This window comes from Eschrichtius robustus, chromosome 9 (genome assembly GCF_028021215.1).
Source record: "Eschrichtius robustus isolate mEscRob2 chromosome 9, mEscRob2.pri, whole genome shotgun sequence".
Classification (NCBI taxonomy): Eukaryota; Metazoa; Chordata; class Mammalia; order Artiodactyla; family Eschrichtiidae; genus Eschrichtius; species Eschrichtius robustus.
In genome coordinates, this window is record NC_090832.1 from 36,478,137 (window position 1) to 36,498,196 (window position 20,060).

The 20,060-nt window shown below is 37.7% G+C and overlaps 1 pseudogene; it reads right to left on the minus strand.

The window, feature by feature from the left end:
• Positions 1 to 12,891: 12,891 nt before the first annotated feature.
• LOC137769115 (transcription factor BTF3 pseudogene) lies at positions 12,892 to 13,411 on the minus strand (annotated as a pseudogene).
• Positions 13,412 to 20,060: the final 6,649 nt, after the last annotated feature.

A 20,060-nucleotide genomic window follows, 5' to 3' on the forward strand; every position in this document is an offset into this window, starting at 1 on the left:
AACCAATAGAACTTTCTTAGATATAGTCATGGCATCTTTGCTTTTCTTCCCCATTGCGCTTTTCCTAGCCTCTCCTCTTTGTATCAAACTACTTCTCTGCTATCCAAGAATAAAGATAGAACGGGGGCAGGAGAGTCATGCCTTTTGTTCTTCAAGTGTATCTATTAAGCTGCTGATTATCCCAAGCACTAGTCCAGGTGAACAAGAAATGCAAGGTCCCTGTTTTAATAAATCACACATGGTAGTGGGAGAAATAATAAATGGAGATGGAAAGATAGGTAGGTAGGTAGGTAGGTAGGTATAAATGTGAATATTAGAAGAAAATGCTATGCAAAGAATTAAAATAGAGTGACCAGAAGACTATTTCAAACAGGGTAATCAGGGCAAGCGTCTCTGAAGAATGGCCAAATCTAAAGTATAGCAAGGAGCAGGCCATGTAAAAATTAGGGAGGAATTAATTCATGTAGAAAGAAAAGAGTTAGTGAGAAGGCCCCAAGGTGAGCAAATGTTGTACTTTTAAGATGTACAGAGTGGGACTGGAATGTTCCTGGGGTAGTGGATGAGTGGGAAGATGGGGTGCTCCTAGTGTGGGGTTGAGGAAAGATCATGTAGGATTTTGTAAGGCAGGGAAAGGCATTTGGGTTTTATTTTAAGAGTAATGGAAAGCATTTTTGGGTTTTTAACAAGTAAATAGTAGGATCTGGTTTACATTTTTAAAAAATGACCCAGCCTGCTCTGTGGGACAGAAGAGGAAGCCTGAAGACAAAGTAGGAGGTACTAACAGTGCTCAGGTGAGAGAAGATAGTGACACACTAGGGTGTTAGTAGAGCAGACAAAGGAGACAGATTTGGAATTTTTTAAAGGTATTTTATTAGGAAATATGTCATTTAGTGCAATATGTCAAATTGAGATACACCAGAACAAAAATAAGATCTAGAAAGTGTACCAACATCATTTGCCCACAGAGTTTTCTGTCACAGAGTGTCTTGTAGAATTAGAGTTTAACAGAGAACTAGTAAAAACTGAAGAATCTACTAGAATCATCTAACTTGCATGTTGGACAATAGACCAATTACCAGTTTTCTCAGAGTGGCAGGAATTATCTGATTTTGAAGACCTAGTGTTTCAGATTATCCTTCTGAGTACAGTTTGGTGGTCCCAGGATCAGATATATTAAATTGTCAAAATTGATAAGGATAATGAAAGCAAGGCTGATGCACATTCTTGAGTACCTGCCTTTGCCAGAACTGTGCTCTGTATTTTTTCATGCATTCCTAAGAACCCTGGAGGTAAGTATTATTATCCCCATTTAATAAGTGAGGCTTAGGGAAGCTGAATAACTTACCCAGGTTTATAGCTAGTAACAGAGCAAAGATTCTAAACTGCCTAAATCAAGAATCCAATGCCTTTCCACTGTATTACTCCCTTTATCCTTTTAGTAGAAGGCCTACAATTTCTAGCAAACGTTCTCATATAGTTTGTATCCATGTGATGCCAAAATATTCAATCAAAAAAAAAAAAAGAATAAACTAGTATATTGTATTTGTGTCAATGTCTTAAAAATAAAACCATATCAGCCTAGTGAATATTTTATCAAACTGTATTTTAATTACAAATTTTTTCAGTCAATTTTTCAAAGCTGTTAGTCTCATTAGAGAAATCAGTGCTTTGAGAGTGGCCAGAATAAGTGTTGGCCCAGGTATTTTCCCTCTTTTTTATACATAAAATCAGTATCCCATAAAATCCTCACCTTTTTTCCCAAATCCTCACCACCTTCTTCCTTCCCTAATGACCCCCCAAGCTGTGAAGCTAGAGGAGAAAGGGTTTAAAGTTACTCTAAGAGATGAGCCTACAGAAGTGGCCTTCTATGGACCTCAAGTGTTTGCTCTTCAAAATTGTTGCTCTAACACACTGCCTCTTTTAGTATGATGCCATGTTCACTTCAGCTAGTACTTCTAACCTTTAAAAAATTATGCATAGTGAAGATTCTCAATTAAGAATATATATTCTGTGACTCTCGTCTATAAAAAGAATGTAAAAAGTAATGAATAGTAGATAGTGAATAGTAATGCCTCCTTTTTTCCCCTTTTTGTATTTGAAAGAGCCAACAGGGCTCCTGTGTGCAGGAACACTATACAAATATTTATCTTTAAGAAAATCTGACGGACTCTTGTTAAAAATGTTTGCTCAGATTCAATGTCTTTCCATGCTCCATTTTCTTAATTCGTAAAGATTTGGTCCACATTCGTCTTCCCTACCTGAATCATTTCCAAAACCTTTGCCTCTAAATTTCTTCCTTCCATAACTTCTACCCAAACTGGGATGCCAAAGGTTGAAACCATTTTTCAAAGAAAAGGTTTTAAAACTAAACTTGATGTTATGTCCTTCTTTTCCAATCAAAACAAACAAACAAACAAACAAAAATGATCTCTGCTCCTGGATTTAAAAACATTATAAAAGACACTTGGGATGATTTGACCATGGACTTGATATTAAATGATATTAAGCAATTACTGCTAATTGTATCAGGTGTGCTAATGCTATTGAGTCCAAGCTCACTCTGCTCGCCACCCGACAGGACGATGAATCAGAGACGAGGTGTTGAGGCAAGGAATATGACTTTATTCGGAAAGCTGGCAGACCGAGAAGAAGGCAGACTAGTGTCTCCGATAAACCATCTTATCGGGGTTTGGATGCCAGTTTCTTTTATAGCACAGAGAGGGGGAGGAGGTGAGGAAGTAAAGTAAAAAGGCCATAAGTTTTGCAAATATCCCCTGGAATGGCCAGCCTCGGGGAGGGGATGTGTTAATTTCTTCTTCCTTGCAGCCATCCAGAGGTGGGCAGGGTCAAATTGTCTCCCTGTGAGCTGAACAGAGACACTTTAGTTTAACATTCAGGCAGAGGGGCAGGGTTCCCTGAGGCAGGCCATTATGTATGATTATAATAACAAAAGCAATGAAAAGCAAGGGTTAAAGTCAAAGAAACAGATCAAACATGGAGTCTGGTTTAGCTCTTCCCTGTTACACTAATGGTATTAAGATCAGAATAGAAAGCATCTTTATTCTTAGAAGAAGTATGAGAAAATAGTGATGGATGAAGTTTTATCATGTTCCTAAATTACTTCTAAATAATTCAGAAAAAAAAAAAGACAAAGTCTTACACACTTACAGAAAGTTAAAGGAAACATGGCAAAAAAATGTACTGTTGACTCTAGGCAGTCAGTATATGTGTTAATTAATTTGGTTAAAAATGATTTGGTCAAAAAATACTGTGGAGTTAGAAAACTTTTGCTTCATGTGGCTAACTGGCAAATCAAAAGTTAGTGATATTTGAAACACACAGGAAAATAATCCCATCAAACTATAGTAAAGGTCAGTCCATAAATTAATTCGCATGCCCATCTTCAAATTTTAACATAATCATGTTATAGAATGTTGTCTGTCACAGTGCTCTCAATATACCCACAGATCACTAAGGGATCTTGTAAAAAATGCAGATTATGGGTCAGTGGTTCCAGGAGGATCTGACAGTCTTCATTTCTAACAATAATGCTATCGCTGCTGGTCCACGAACCACATTTTGAATTGTAAGGGTCTATATTATGCCAAATAACCAGTGAAAGTCAAATGCAAAGAGTACCTATTTCCCACCAAGTTGTTTATGGATGATAAAGTCTTTCCCATGCAGAGGCAGATACTCTATGGGTCTATATATTTGGGATCGTGGAATCAACATGCACAAATAGCTGAGATTTCCCTTTTCGTGCATATGTCCATCGACACGGAGTTGTACTCAGAACTGCCCTCTATTTAGATTAACTATATACTGTGCAAATATAAGTATAAAACAAAAATTCAACTTTACTATAATTTTATATAATGTTCTAAATGGAAGATTTAAAAATGTGTATTATTCTGAATATTTGGTAAAATTCTTCTCAAAGATTCAATATTTTTAAGGCAAGTCTTTAACATTTGCTCTTATATTTTGGAATTCTATTAAATTAAATGTTTACCATTGATTATAATAGTAAAAAATGTATATTTTTATTAAATTACCTTCAGTTATTTGTCAATGCTATATCCATGATTCCTTTAATTTTTCGATAAAATTAGTAAAATTTGACAATCTACTTTTAAAATAAAGTTATATATAATAGTTTATATATAAATTTACTCACAATAGTGCACGTGTGTGTGTGTATGTGTGTGTGTGTGTATATATATATATATATATATATATATATATACACACTATTGTGAGTAAATTGGAAGCATATTATGTGTGGCTTGTTGTGCCTGAGAGTGTTTTCATCCTTGACATAACTTAAAGCTTTAATGGCTATGGCAGATTATATTTTTCCAAAAATGGAAACACCTATACAAATCCCATCCACGTGCTCTTTTTACAATGAGGCTGACACTCCTTCCACGAAAAGGTGATATTTATGTTTCCTCTTCCTCCCCTCCCTTAGATCTTCCTGGGAGCTTGTGACTGACCAGACCGATGTAATACATCAGAAGTGATACTTTGTGACTTCCAAGGCTAGGTCATTAAAAGGATACAGTTGCCATCCAGCTCTCCAGACGCTTGCCTTTTGGAATCCAGCCACGATTTTGTAAAGAAGTCCAGGCCACAAGGAGATACCACATGTGACTGTTATAACCAACAGCTCCAGCTAGACCTAGAGCCAACATTCAGCATCAACTACTAGACATGCAAATGAACAGGTCTTCAGATGCTTCTAGCTTCCAACTTTTGAGTCTCCTAGCTGAGACCCCAGACATCATGGAGCAGAGAAAAATCATCCCCTCTGTGCTGTGAATTCCTAACCAACAGAATCTGTGAGAAATAATACATGATTATTTTGTTTTAACCCACTAAGTTCTTGGGTTTTGTTACAGAGCAATAGATGATTAACATACATTTTGGTATCTGGAAGTAGGGTTGCTGCCATAACAAGAACCTAAAACTGCAGGAGTGGCTTAGAAACTGCATGATGAGCAAAAACTGGAAGGACTTTGAGGAGATTGTGAAAAACCTAAAGAGTCTTGAACAACTGATAAGGAGTCTGAGAGTCTACTACAAGGTTATTAGTGAGGGCAAAAATGAAATAAAGAAAACGCTGTTGGAAAAAGAAAGAGGATCTTGGTTATGCTGTGGCAAAGGGTTTAGCAACATTGTTGACTATGATTAGATGGAAATATAAAAATTGTAACTAATGAACTCCTGAGCCCAGGAGATTTCCAGGCAGTGTTGAAAGTGCCCCCTGGCTGCTTCTTCTGCTCATAGTAAAATATAAGGCAAGAGAGAACCGAAAGGAAGGACTGTTAAATATTTTAAAAGGCAGGATGTGCAGCCTCTCCAGTCTGCAAATAATGTGCAGTCTTTGGGATCTTGGAACACAGAAGGAATTCAATTAATGTTAGTTTCTTTCTCCTTTCCCCGTTTACTTCATGAAGAAATGTTTGAAAATGCATAAAGAAACTTAGAAGTTGGTATGACAGTACGTTCAGTAGTCTGAAAACGTTCAATAAATAAAGTCATTCTAAAATCCTAAAGACAGGCTTCTTGAAATTGTCTTGAATCATTTATGCATCACTAAAATGATCCCTTTCTTAAAAATCTTTTCTCCACCTGCTCATAGATTCTTGGTATTTCTTCTGTTCACTGTTTGGTTTTTTTCACTTCTTATGCTCTGTAAAGACGAAAATCATCTTAAGCAACTGATGAAGCATTGTGACTATGTTAACCACAGCCACGAGTTTGCTGACACTCTTCCCATTGAGAGGTTGCCTCGGTCCCCTCTCCTCAAGTTGTGGTGGGCTTTTTGACTTCTTTTATCAATAGAGTATGTTGGACATGATACTATGTGAGTCCCAAGGCTAGTGCATAAGAGACCATGCAACTTCCCCCTTGGACTCAGGGAACACTCACTCTTAGAGCACTGAGCTGCCTTATAAGAAATCCAATTACCCTGACGCCAGCATGATGGAAAAGCCACATGTAGGCCCTCTTGCTGACAACCCCAGGTGAGCCTGACCCTCAGCTGTCCCAGTCAGACGGCAGACATGTGAAGAAGCCATCTTCAGAGGGAGCCTCCCACTCCCAGCTGTCCCAGCCCTGACATCTGAGTCACCCCCAGCTATCTGAGTCCTTCCAGCTGAGATCCCAAACGTATGGAGCAGAGAAGAGCAGCCCTTTCTGTGCCTTTCTGAATTCTTGATCCTCAGAATCCATGAGCATAATAAAATGGCTTTTACTCCACTCAGTTTTGTGGTAGTTTGTTACATAACAATCACCAACCAGAAGAAGCATTTTTCAGTCACTGGCATCTTATTCATGCATTTAACATTTATCAAGGGCCTAATGAGGCAAGACATTGTACTAGCTTTATCTCAGGTTGGATGAATTTCTCTGATTCCTTCTGGAGATCAGGTTTTGCTGGAAGTTGTATTGTGGAGGCACTGGGCACTGGGCAAGATGCTAAATATATCCGGATGCTAGGCATGAATAAGCTGAGGGGCAGCACAAAGGACAGAGGATAGAAGAAGAATGGGAACAAGAGAGAATAGCGGCCCAAAAAACCCAAAAGTTATCTCACATTTTTTTTCCTTGACCTGATCTGACTGCGCAAATTGATATCTGGCCCAGAAAGCCACCCTGAAATGGCAGAGGTACCTTGGTTTCACCCAAAGAGTGACCTAGTTACTAAAGACAATCAAGTTTCATTCAGTAGTTATTTCTGGATGGCAAAGATAGATGGTTTATCAATTTAGCACATTTGTCATAATGACTAAGGACTGGAGTTTAATGTAGCATAACTTTATGAAATGAAATAAAACACTGATATTTCACTTTTCACAAATATGTGTGAATAGTCAGATATAGTCAAAGACTCCTCAATCATGTACACTATAGAGACATAATTACTTCTCAATAGCTTTAAAAGCCTCTGTAGAGAGTGTCTACAAAAGGCATTTCTGAAAGAGTGGACTAAAGGGAGGAAGACAGGAAAAGCCTTAAAATTGTAAAAATAAGCCTCCATAAAAATGTGTTGGATGCTTGCCTCATCCAAAATGGAAAGATGTAGATATAATCTTTTCTTGGAAAAATCTTTATGTGACCATTTAATGCTCTTTATATATCATGATGCTTTCATTTTAAGTTAAAGCTATTCAACACGACACAGTCTATTTTACAGTCTAAGTGATTATTAAATGTCTCTCCCTTCCCTTGCTCATCACAACTTCCTGAAAATAGTTTACACTTGTATCTGCCGCCCCTACTCCTCTGTACTCCTTACTGAGAAGGGGGTTCCCTTGCAATCTTACTTGTGTTCCTACCATCTATGGGAGTTGCATGCGTTGGGTCTCTCCCCAGCTGCAAATCCAATGAACTCTTAGTTCTTATCTGATCTAGCATTTACCTCTGTTACCTATACACCTTATTACCTAATAGTACATATATATCATTAGATATGTAATTTTTAGTCAATGACAAAATAATGTATACTTATTGCAAAAAAAAAAAAAATTGAAAACTATACTGAAGAGTATAAAAAGTCCTCTCCTCACTACCCCTCCATCCCACTTGGGGGAACCAATGCTCACAGCTGAGGCTCATCAGACCAGACATTTTTCTGTGCACATCTAGTATATAATCTAAAATTTCAAATCCAAACTGAAAGAGGATTTGAGACTAAAGAATAAACTATCCTTCACCCTCAATCTTACTCCTCAATTTTGATAACCACTTATACAAATTTATGTTTCTTTTGGTGGTTATATCCATAATGTTTATATTTATTCATTTATTTATCAGTTTAAACTATATCTAACTGCTACCTATACCATGAAGAATGAGGAGTTTTGCTGACTTACACTGCTTTCTCACTTCCCTATTCCCACAAGGATTTCACACCTTAAACTCTAAAGGCCTATTTTTATTTATTAAGTTTTTAAAATTTGCTAATGTGTGTCTTCAAATAAAACACAACCTTCTATTTCTTGATTCATCCATTTTAGGCACTGTCTCATACTTTGTAACATCTGATTTTATATCATTCGTCTTCTCTTCTTAGAACTAAAAGTAACTAACTCTGCTTTGTCTGTAGGTTAATCAAAAAACCCCAGCATTTACAATATTATAATTATTTAGATATAGCTCCCTGCAAAATCAAACAGTGACTGGACAGTGAGTGGAGACGGGGATTGCAGGGGCCATTAATTTTGTTCAGCTGGAAGGAGCACATAACTAACAAACAGGGAAGGGGGCAAGGCACATTGCTTATGTTTGTTTATTTTTATGATGCTATACTTTCTTTTTATCACTAAGGTCACTTAGCTTCTTAATCACATTTTATTACAGGAAATTATTTTTGGAGCCATCTTATTCCCTGTTCTAATTTGCACTCTAAACCTACTATGTCACTGTCATCCTGGAATTATTTTTCCTTTTTTAAAATCTTCTGCTACCAATCCTAATATTTTTATTGATATCTTGTTCTGAAAAAAAATAATGTAGCAAACCATCTTCTCAATACTCTTAAGACTGCGATCTAGCATTTGAAATTTTCCTCCCTTGGACTGACTTGCACAAGACATCTCATTTTCAAGAAAATCTCGGGGGACAATAATCTTACAAGTGGTGTTGGAGTAGATTTCTTTTCACGTAGAAATTGAAGTGAAAATTTGTAATCTCAAATAATAGGCAATATTGAGTAGTTGCAATTTTAGTATTTGGAAAGCATTAATATTTTATAAAGAATGACATTTTACTTATTACTAGTGTTTGTAATAACAAGATTATTAGTTCACTCAACAAATATTTATCAAGAACTCAGTATGTTCTTGGCAGTTTTCCATGTTCGGGGGATACAGCAATGAAGAGAGCTCCTCACAAATTTTATTCCAGCGGTGAGGCAGAGGCAAAAGATAAGAAACATATAAATAATTGAATACATTTTTACGTACATCAACTGTTGATTGATGCTAGGAAGGTGGGATAGAGAGTGCTGGGGAATGGAGGATGGGGATGGAGTTTTAGGTAGGCCATGCCTTGGGTGAGGGGGCTTGTTTTTTAACCTTGTATAGTCTCTTTTCTTCGTTTTTTTGTTTGTTTGTTTGTTTTAATTTTTTAATTTCAAAATAATCACAAAGTTAAAGACAAGTTGAAGGTACAACACAAAGCATATGTTTTTCTGAATCATTTGAGAGTGAGTTGCTGACTCAATTTTCTATCACTTCTGAATGCTGTAGTGTATGTTTCCTACAAAACAGGGATTCTACTACACAACCATAATATACAATAGATTAGGTATTCTGTTTCATGGACCTCATTTTCTTTTCCCTTTTTCTCACATTCCTTTGTTGTTTTGTTGGATAAATAGAGAGTAAGTCTTCCAAAGAGGATGGTTGACAGGCAGTAAAATTTTCTAAGTCTTGCATATCTAAAAACGTCCTTAGTTTACTGGAACTCTTAATTGATAGTTTGGCTGAGCATTTACTTCTAGATTACAAATCGCATTTTTCTCAGACCTCAGTCTTCAAGCATATAGTGTCTCTAATGAGAAGCTGGATTTCCATTTATTAGAGGCAGTAAGTGGAGGCTTTTGGGATCTTTCTACTTTTCCTGAATCTCTGCCTAGGTATGGTTTTTCTTCTTCATTCATGTCCTCCTCATTCTGTGTGCCCTTTCAAGCTGAGGATGCATGTGTTTATGTCTCAGAAATATATTTTCATCCATTATTTCTCTGATAATTTCCTTAAAATATTCCCTTTTCTTTCTGAAACTTTTTTTGCAAGATTGTAGTTCTCCTAGATAGATCCTTTAAGACTTTAAAGTTTTCTTCTGTACATTCCTATTTTTCTTTTAGCCTAATTTCTAGATTTCCTCAGGTTTTTTATTCCAGCACTTCTTTTTAATTTTTCTTAATTTCAGACATCATATTTTAAAATTTCCAATATTTCTTTATTGTTCCTTAGTATTTATGAAGATATATATGAAATTATATTCTGTGTCCTGAATAATCAGTTGCTTTCAAAGTTGATTCCCTGGTTCATATTGGCACTGTGCATATGTGTGTATGATTATTTTTCCTCTAATATGATATGTGTCCATTTAAACTCATGAACTGAGGACTACTTACTTGGTACACGTTGCTGACCTGGTTTCCCTCTGCTGGCATGCAGTTCTCTTCCCCACCAGGCCTCTTTTCAGTGAGACGATGGACTGTGAGCTCTGAGCCCACAGACAGCTTTCCTTTAAACTGTGTGCGCGGACAGCAGGGAGCAAGCTAGGCCCACACCACCTGGGTTTTATTCTGGGAATCCCAAGCCAATTCCTTTGGCAAGCAGTGCTTACAGAACAGGTGCTAACTTGTACAACCGTCTAGAGACAAACATCAACCTTGATATCGGAGCCACACCCCCTCGTGAAACTGGAGCTTTTATCTCTAGGTTGGAAGCATTCTGGAGGCACCACCATTAGGGAGCTTGGCTCCTGCCTCCACAGCAGCCTCTGGGTGTGCACATCTGGCTGTGCTTCTGCTCCTGTATTCCTTAATATATCACATATTTTCCATCTTCCAGAAATTCATTGAGGTTAATGGTTTGCGTATGTCTCTGCCTCACTGGAGAATTGTTATAAATTTCTTACCCTTGGTACTTTTAAATTTTATTTTAATGGGATTTCTGGAAGAAGAGATATATGTATGTGCAACCTGTCATCTTGAACCAGATGCCTCACTTCCTCCGTTTCAAAGTCCTCTCCCCCCAGCCTGCTCTCTGCCACTTCTCTGACATTTATTTGTCCCAGTTAGTTCTGCCTTCTTTTCTTTGATTCCTCCCTGAAGGTTGATGCTCCATCCTTGTCTATCTCCTCTTTTTCTTCTATTTGTTTTCTGTGGATGATTTTCACTCACTCCCATGAATTTAACTACCACTTTAAGCCAGTGAACCCATTATACATGACAGCTCTTATCTCTCTTCTGGACTCCAGTTTTGTGTTTTCTACTCACTACTGTCATTAATACCATTTTAATTTTTTCATCCCATCAGGAAATGGCATACAATCAATCCTATTGTCATTAATTAATTAATTAACTGGTGAATGCTTAAAGGATCTAGAACTGGTTTTAAGATAATCTTTCTATTACACCATAGTATTTCCCAATTACTTTTCACAAGTTCAATAATTGATGAATTATTTGCTCATCTTGGTGTGAGGTCAACCCTGGGGCTTATCTTTACAAAAATTTTTATATAATCTATTTTCCAGTAATACAATATATTCAAACTTCATATATGTCTCCCTCTCAAAAATTGGTTCTTTGCTTGGGAGGAGCAAAGAACCACACCTGTTTTCAGTTTCCAGTTACAATATAGCATTGTAATTCTATTTCTAATTTCAGTTATTATAATCAAACTTCTGTTATATCAAGTTTTTAAAGCTAAACACTCAAAGCAGAAGTTTTCACTTACCTAATTTGCTACCAATACAAGAGTAGATTCAATCCATCTGTCCCTAAGTGGATATGTGTATCTCTGCAAGTCTGCCCTTTGTTTTGGGTTTAAATTACCCTTTTTAAGCCTGATTTCTCATGGAAGAAAAGCTAATAACATTTACTCTTCTAGTCTGAGCATTTCAACTATAATAACTTTTGATACTAGGCATAGATTCTATCCAATCTATCAGGACGAGGAAAAGCTTCAAATTAGCTAAGATTCCCCACAACTATGGACTCTAGGTGCTGAAAAACAAACAAATAAATAAACAACAAAAAAAGGTTTTTTGTCCACACTGACCCCTAATAAAGTGGTGTAGTGTAGACAGTGATAGCTCTTGTTCCAGCTCTAATCACTAATGGGTGCAGCCAATCTGCCCCCATAATCAAGGGTTCCAAGAATGATTACTCACATATTCTCCCAATTACATCGTAAAACCTTTCTTACATTTGAGAAACTGTAGGCAGATAGAATTTTCACAGATTTGGAATCATATGTCAACCTTTCCCTGGATATTCTAAACAGAAAACACTTCGTATGAATAATAGTAGTAATGTTAATAAAAGCTAAAGTATTTTGAGGGCTAGGCACTACTCTAAGCTCGTTACATAGACTATTCCATTTAATTTTTGCAATAACTTTTTGGGTAGTTCTTATTATTACTCCATAAAGAATTGAGGCTTAGAAAATTTAAATGTCTTGCCCAAACCGTTTCCCCAGTTCATAAATGATAGAACAGCGACTTGAACACAGGCAGTCTGGTAACAGAGCACACTTTTTTAACCAGTAGGCAAGGATATCAAACAGATTTCATCTTGTATGTCAACTGTGATTGATAGTGACTACATGGAATAACTGTTGAAAAAACTTGGTCACCAGACTCCAGGTGACAGAGTGCCAAAATGAGCAATGATGTCAACTATGAGCACATTAAATTTGTGGACCTTTTTCTAGGTACTTGCCCTCCTGGGATATGTGAAAGAGAGAGAGAGAGAGAGAGAGAGATTGACTGACTGATTATTGACCTGTGTATTTATAAACAACTCTCAGAAAAAGCATAATTTAGGTTAGAGAAAGTCACAGAATGTACCAAACCCTGCCAACAATTTGTCTTTCTCTACGTTAGCTTATAAGAAAAAACTACTAGTGAGTTGAATATTTTCTTTTTTTGGAACTTTATTAACCTTTGTTTCAAACTTTATTCCCAGGCTTCTTCAGCTTAATTAGCTGCAAAGAATGAATTTGTATTAAGCAAAAACTGAAAAGAGCTGCAGTGTCCAGGGGCTTGGGCTTAAAAATATTAGAGATCTAGATTTTATCAGATCCATAAACAAAATTTTAAAAAAGCAGTCATAATATAAAATAGCAGCTCCCAGTAACTTCTTCAAGACTTATCTTCTTCAGAAGTTGACTCAATTCCGTTTGCTTCTTTCTTGGAAGCCTCATCAAAACTCTCCACAAGATCTGGAACTTCATCATCATCCTCCTCTCCAGTAGCAAGTGGTGCTTTTCCATCCACAGATTGTTTGGGCAGAGCTTCAGCCAGTCTCCTTAAACTGGTCAGACTGTCTGCGCCAAGCTAGTTTAAGATGCTGGGTAGCATTTCTGTCAGCTGCTTTGTCTCAGCATGGCCTGTAATGGTGAAAAGTGTTTGCTGCCAGAGATGCCTGCACTTTAGGGTTGTTAAAGTGAATCACTGTTCCTTGGTTTGTGAACATAGTCACCTCTTCAATACCAGAGATATTGTTCACCCCTAACTTCTTTAAAGAGAACTGACGTTTTCTGTCGTCTTCTGTGGCTGTTCTATGAACCACCTTCTTTCTGCGAGCAGTTCCTTTCCCACCAATGCACACTTGTGCCTGCAGTTTGGTGAGTTTCTCTTGGTTCATGATAGCTTCATCTTGTTGGAGCAGAAATGGGGCCGCGCAGGGGACTAGGGTTGGCGATCAGGGGGTCTCGGGCAGACCAGCTGAGATAAGGTGCACACACGCGGGGACGCAAGATGGCAGCTAGAGTGATTTGAATTTTTGTTCTACTTTATTTTCCTTCTCCCACACACTTATGGAGTTTTTTTTGTTTTTTAATGAAAGAAGTAGCATAAGGGAGAAAGATAAGAGAAAAGATGCTTAGAAAACCATCCCTTGGATGATTGAATCAACTGGTTCAATTCCAAGGAAATATCCCCAAAAATAGAGATGATTTTAATTTTCTTTTCACAAGGCTCAGATAGGGGTAACTTGTATAGACAATTAAGACCTAAATGTGGTGGGATAATACTTCTGTGATATTCACCCATGTTCCTTTTTTCCTTCCAGAATTTCTTGCTTTCCTTTTCCCTAATTTGAGCAGATCGTCTGCTCCACGTTCCTTGACTTAGGGTTGATTTAAGGAAAGTTTTCCTAGTTGTTGTTAAAGAGATTTTTTAAAAATTGAAGGTAATCTGACTTTTATCCAAACTAGAAAATCTTTTTTCCAGCAGGGGAGATGGAGAAAGATGGAACGGAGGTCAAATGAGAGCAAAAACCTCCCTGGGTCCCAGAGAGAGGATCTTGTACCCCACTTCTCAGAGGAAAGCCCGAGGAAGACAGAAAGATCTGAGTGTTTATGGAGCACTGAAACAAAAGGCACCTGGTTCCTAGGAAAAGCTTCCAGAAACAACAAACTGTCTATACTTGTTCTAAGAGTTGTTTATAGATACACACGTCAATAATCAGTCTGTCAGTCTGTCTGTCTCTCTTTCTTTCTCTAGGTAGCCAAGTACCTAGAAAGGGAAAGGCTCTGTGACACCTTCAGTTGAAGAGACCATGAACAACAGCCTCACAGAGATGGCTGAGAGAAGCAGAAAGATTCCTTGCTCCCATGAGTGATACAGAATCAGGAAAAAGAGCCCTCACAACCAAAGAAAGTATGCCTAGGGAGCTGAGGACATCTTGGCAGCAAACCAAGTGGAATGATAACTTAGGACAAATTAGGAGAGTAGATATCTCATTTGCTATCTCCATGCAAATATGACAGAGAGGGCTTCCCTGGTGGTGCAGTGGTTGAGAATCTGCCTGCCAATGCAGGGGACACACGGGTTCGAGCCCTGGTCTGGGAAGATCCCACATGCCACAGAGCAACTAGGCCCGTGAGCCACAACTACTGAGCCTGCGCGTCTGGAGCCTGTGCTCCGCAACAAGAGAGGCCGCGATAGTGAGAGGCCCGCGCACCGCGATGAAGAGTGGCCCCCACTTGCCACAACTAGAGAAAGCCCTCGCACAGAAACGAAGACCCAACACAGCCAAAAAATAAAAAAAATAAAAATAAATTAATTAATTTAAAATAAATAAATAAATAAAAATAAAAGATATTCTAGGGCACATGTATTTTAAAAAAATATCTTACGAGAATGCAAAGAGATCATAAGCTATTCTTCTAGAAAAAAAAAATATGACAGAGAGACCACATGGATCCCCTCTCCCAATGTCTTTTATCCTCTCCAAATTCTTAGATATATTCTTAAATATATATCCTAAAGAAATGTGAAGGAGGGGAAATCCCAAATTAATGGAAATATTCTACCCCACTATAAGAGAAAGAGAGTGCAACATAGAGAGTAAGCTGAATTATATAAAAATTTTAAACATATATATATTTTTTAAAATAAATTTATTTATTTATTTATTTATTTTTGGCTGCGTTGTGTCTTCGTTGCTGCACGTGGGCTTTCTCTAGTTGCGGCGAGCGGAAGCTATTTTTTGTTGCGGTACGCAGGCTTCTCATTGTGGTGTCTTCTCTTGTTGCAGACCACAGGCTCTAGGCACGTGGGCTTCAGTAGTGGTGGCACACGGGCTCAGTAGTTGTGGCTCGTGGGCTCTAGAGCACATGCTCAGTAGTTGTGGCACACGGACTTAGTTGCTCCACGGCATGTGGGATCTTCCTGGACCAGGGCTCGAACCCTTGTCCCCTGCATTGGCAGGAGGATTCTTAACCACTGTGCCACCAGGGAAGCCCTAAACTTATATTGTTACACTCAATTTTATAGTCAGAGATTCATCCCGACTACATCTATTTTTACAATCTAAGAAGTGATTAGGAAGAATGGGTGTTCATAGTAATTAATGGTAGAATAATTTCTTACCTTATAGTGACTGAATACAAGTTAGATACAAAGAAGTAAAATTAAATTTATATATTAATCAAGTAATCTAATAAGGTAATAATAGATTACAAGAATGTGAAATCATACTCATGATGAAGTGGACCCCACATCACTCAAGGACATAAACATTAGACCAAACCAGGCAATGAAAGGTTTCAAGGAGAATCCATCACAGAAGGGCCTGTAGTTTGTTTAATCTTGCCTTTCTATACTATGTTCTATATCCTATACCATATTAAATACTTAAGGGCTAATGCAAACATTTTCTAAACCTAAACTTCCAAACAAGAGAAAGTTTACTTCCCAGGTATAACTGGGTAAGTCCATTCAGAGGAATTTTTACTCAGGTCACAAGTGTCTACTTAAGGAATCAAAGTAATAAATTATTGAATAAGACCCCTGTGGCATGTGCAAATACACATACTTCAGGTACCAACACACTCACACAGAATAATTTAACAAGCTCTGCCTACAGAGCCAAGGCAGAGAGAAGGGGGACTCAACTGTCAAGCATATTTTCAACCAACCAAATTCCTGCAGATGATTCCAAATAGTCAGGCCAAAGAAAACAGCTATCCTTGCCTAGTTGGAAGAGATTGGTTAGAGCCAGTAAAACTGCTAAGTACTACTTGGTTGCCAGGGGAAAAAAAGTGAATTTGTTAAGCTTTGAAAGCAGGGACTCAATTTTGTTTAAAATATCCACTCACCAAAAACAGTCTTTAAAAAGTAATGTAGTATTCAGGCATTTTGACACTTGCTCTTTTTCTAAGGACATAGGAACATGTTACAGATAACCTAAGTTCTTAAGGATGCAAAATTTTGATAATGTACTCAACTACAAAGTAAAGAGCTTTACTGAAACTCTGGCTTAGGTGAGCTCATCTCTAGATACAATCATGAGATAGAGTCTCCTCCTCAGTAAGCCATGACTCTTTCATCATAACGGGCATCTGGCTATCTTCTAATTGATTGTGTGAGGGTCTCTTGCTTCAAATGGCCCACCTAGGTATTCATACTATATGCAGTATTCATGTTCTGAAGCTGGATCAGGTGGAACGTGATATTAAAATATCTACAGTGGCACTTTAAATATTTAAAGTGGTACTTCTCAAACTTTCTTACTGAAATAATTTTAAGGACAAGGAAAGTAAGAACTCTATAGGCAGACCCAAGAGTTTTCATCCACATGTTGAATTTCTTTGAATCTATTTTTTGTTTTTTGTTTTTGACAATTCACGTGGATATCTTGCTCTATTCCACAATATTTTTGTAATATACTTTAATGTAAATATAATAGAGGGTAAAATTTCTGTCTCAGAAAGATGTATTGTGTTGAGCCTGTGATTTCAAGCACTGATCAATACATCAAGACTACACACTAGCTTGGAAAGCAAGGCTTTTGGGTCATTTTAAATTATTAGAGGTTTAATCACAGTCTTTGAAGAAAGCATGGATAAAATAGGTTATCATTGTAATTGCTACTGATATGATTGAAAAAAATATATATTCATTTTTAAAGATTTAAATACTGATATTTACAGAATATTACATATTAATAAACATATCCCAGTTTCTTCAGTAGCACAAATGAGTTGCAATTACTGGTTAAAATTTCTGAAAATACAAAGAACAAGGGTGATACAGACTATCCTTGTAAATCTGGTATTTTTTCAATTCCCTTTTAGAAGTACATGCATTTATTCCATGATTCCTTATCCCTGGGGCCTGTTCTCAGTCAAGAGACAACCATCTTACTCAATAAAACAAATTCTAATGAGTTGTAACTGCTAATTGATTAATATATTTAAATTTTAAAATTATAATTATTGTGTGATTCTGGTTTTAAAAGTCACTTAAATTATTTAATTAAATAAATATGAACACAGTAAATAAAATCCCACCTTGCCATGGAAATTTTGTAGACATTTATCTTTCCGGGTAGATAAAGATCTAAAATTTCACATTCTGTTTTGAAAGTTTTCAAATTGTGTGTTGAACTTTTAACTAGGGCATCCCAGGGTCAATGTCTTAAGCCAAGGAATGTCTCTAATAGGGCAAGTCAGTAGATGAGAAATTTGGAGACAAACATGTCTTTTGGTCGACCTCAAATTAGGCAACCCGTCTCCCCATTAGGGATGTAGATAGGACTATATATGGGAGAAGAGGTTCACTGGAAAATAAGATGACAGTGATAAATTCAGAAAAGTTAGTATCTTCAGAGTAAACACATACAACAATGATAATATAAGAATTAAAGTAAAAATGACAATGAAGGAAAAGTAATTATCTTATTTTGTTCTATAATATCTCTACCTTTCAATACTGTATGGAAGGTTTTATTATCATCCCTATGGCTCAGTCTACATCATGGCTCTGTGGTCCATAGGTACATTTTCCTTTGTGGTCCTCTTCCTTTTTAAGAAAATATTAAAAATTATATTTTATGACTGCAGTGGAATAAAGGAAAATATAATACAGGCTGGTTTCCATTATTATATATCCATTATTATCATATTCATTTTTTCTCCTGATTTTAAAAGAAATTAAAAGTTAAATCTTTTTGTGGACCCCTAAAAGTATTGTAGGCATGAGGTACTACTGTGCCTACTGGCTGATATATGTCAACCCTGCCTATGGCAGATAATGCTAGTTAATCCCCCAAAGCTATTCACTTCTTCTTCTAGAATAATGAAACCCCCAGTTTTTAGCCAGGCACATGGCCATCCAAGATAAAGTCTGCAGTTCCCAGCCTCCCTTGCAGCTATGTGCAGCCAGATATCAAGTTTCATCAATGGAACGCGAGCAATGGTCACAACTTCCAGGTCGTGTTCTTTTTCCCTGCATTTGGAATTCAGCTGTGGTTTGAGTGAGTCAATCAGGGGACTTCCCTGGTGGTCCAGTGGTTAAGACTTCGCCTTCCAATCCAGGGGGTGTGGGTTCAATCCCTGGTCAGGGCACTAAGATCCCACATGCCTCGCAGCCAAAAAACCAAAACAAAAAACAGAAGCAATAACAAATTCAATAACAAATTCAATAAAGATTTTAAAAATGGTCCACATCAAAAAGAAAAAAAAAAATCTTAAAAAACAAGAGTGGGCTTCCCTGGTGGCACAGTGGTTGAGAATCTGCCTGCCAATGCAGGGGACACGGGTTCGAGCCCTGGTCCGGGAAGATCCCACATGCCGTGGAGCAACTAGGCCCATGTGCCACAACTACTGAGCCTGCGCGTCTGGAGCCTGTGCTCCCAACAAGAGAGGCCACGATAATGAGAGGCCCGCGCACCGCGATGAAGAGTGGCCCCCACTTGCCGCAACTAGAGAAAGCCCTCGCACAGAAACGAAGACCCAGCACAGCCATAAATAAATAAATAAATAAATAAACCCAAAGTTAAAAAAAAAAGAGTGAGTCATTCAGGCTATGGAAATGGGGACAACACTCTAGGGACACTGGAACAATCAGACAGCAAGAGCCTGGGTCTCTGATGTCTCATGGAGCCTTGATGACTTCCCAGAGCAGTCACAATACCAGCCCAGAGTTTATATGAATGAGAAATAAATTTCTATTAAGTTCTATTCAGTTTAAGTCCCGGCTATTTGAGGACTTGGTTACATGCAGCCAAACCTATATTCAAATAGAATCACCTTTCACACTGAGGAAACTGAGGCACAGATGTGATTTTTCTCAATGTGATTTAGTACAAACTAAAACATAGCAAAGGTCAATCCTGACCTATCCATATTCAAAAACCTATGCTCTATTCACTGCCTTCCCATATTGTCTTCTCCCCGAGTCTGCCATTAGCCCCACCAAAGAGCCAGGTAGGCTTGAGTGTTGGGTTGCCTCAGGCCAAACAACCAACAAGGAGGGAACCCAGCCCCACCCATCAGCAGACAAGCAGATTAAAGTTTTACTGAGCTCTGTCCACCAGAGCAACACCCAGCTCTACCCATCACCGGTCCCTCCCATCAGGAAGCTTGCACAAGCCCCTTAGATAGCCTCATCCACCAGAGGGCAGACAGCAGAAGCAAGAGGAACTACAATCCTGCAGCCTGTGGAAAGAAAACCATATTCACAGAAAGATAGACAAAAGGAAAAGGCAGAGGACTATGTACCAGATGAAGGAACAAGATAAAACCTCAGAAAAACAACTAAATGAAGTGGAGATAGGCAACCTTCCAGAAAAAGAATTCAGAATAATGATAGTGAAGATGATCCAGGACATTGGAAAAAGAATGGAGGCAAAGATCGAAAAGATGCAAGAAATGTTTAACAAAGACCTAGAAGAATTAAAGAACAAGCACCCAGAAGAATTAAAGAACAAACAAGCAGAGATGAACAATACAATAACTGAAATGAAAAATACACTAGAAGGAATCAGTAGCAGAATAATTAAGGCAGAAGAATGGATAAGT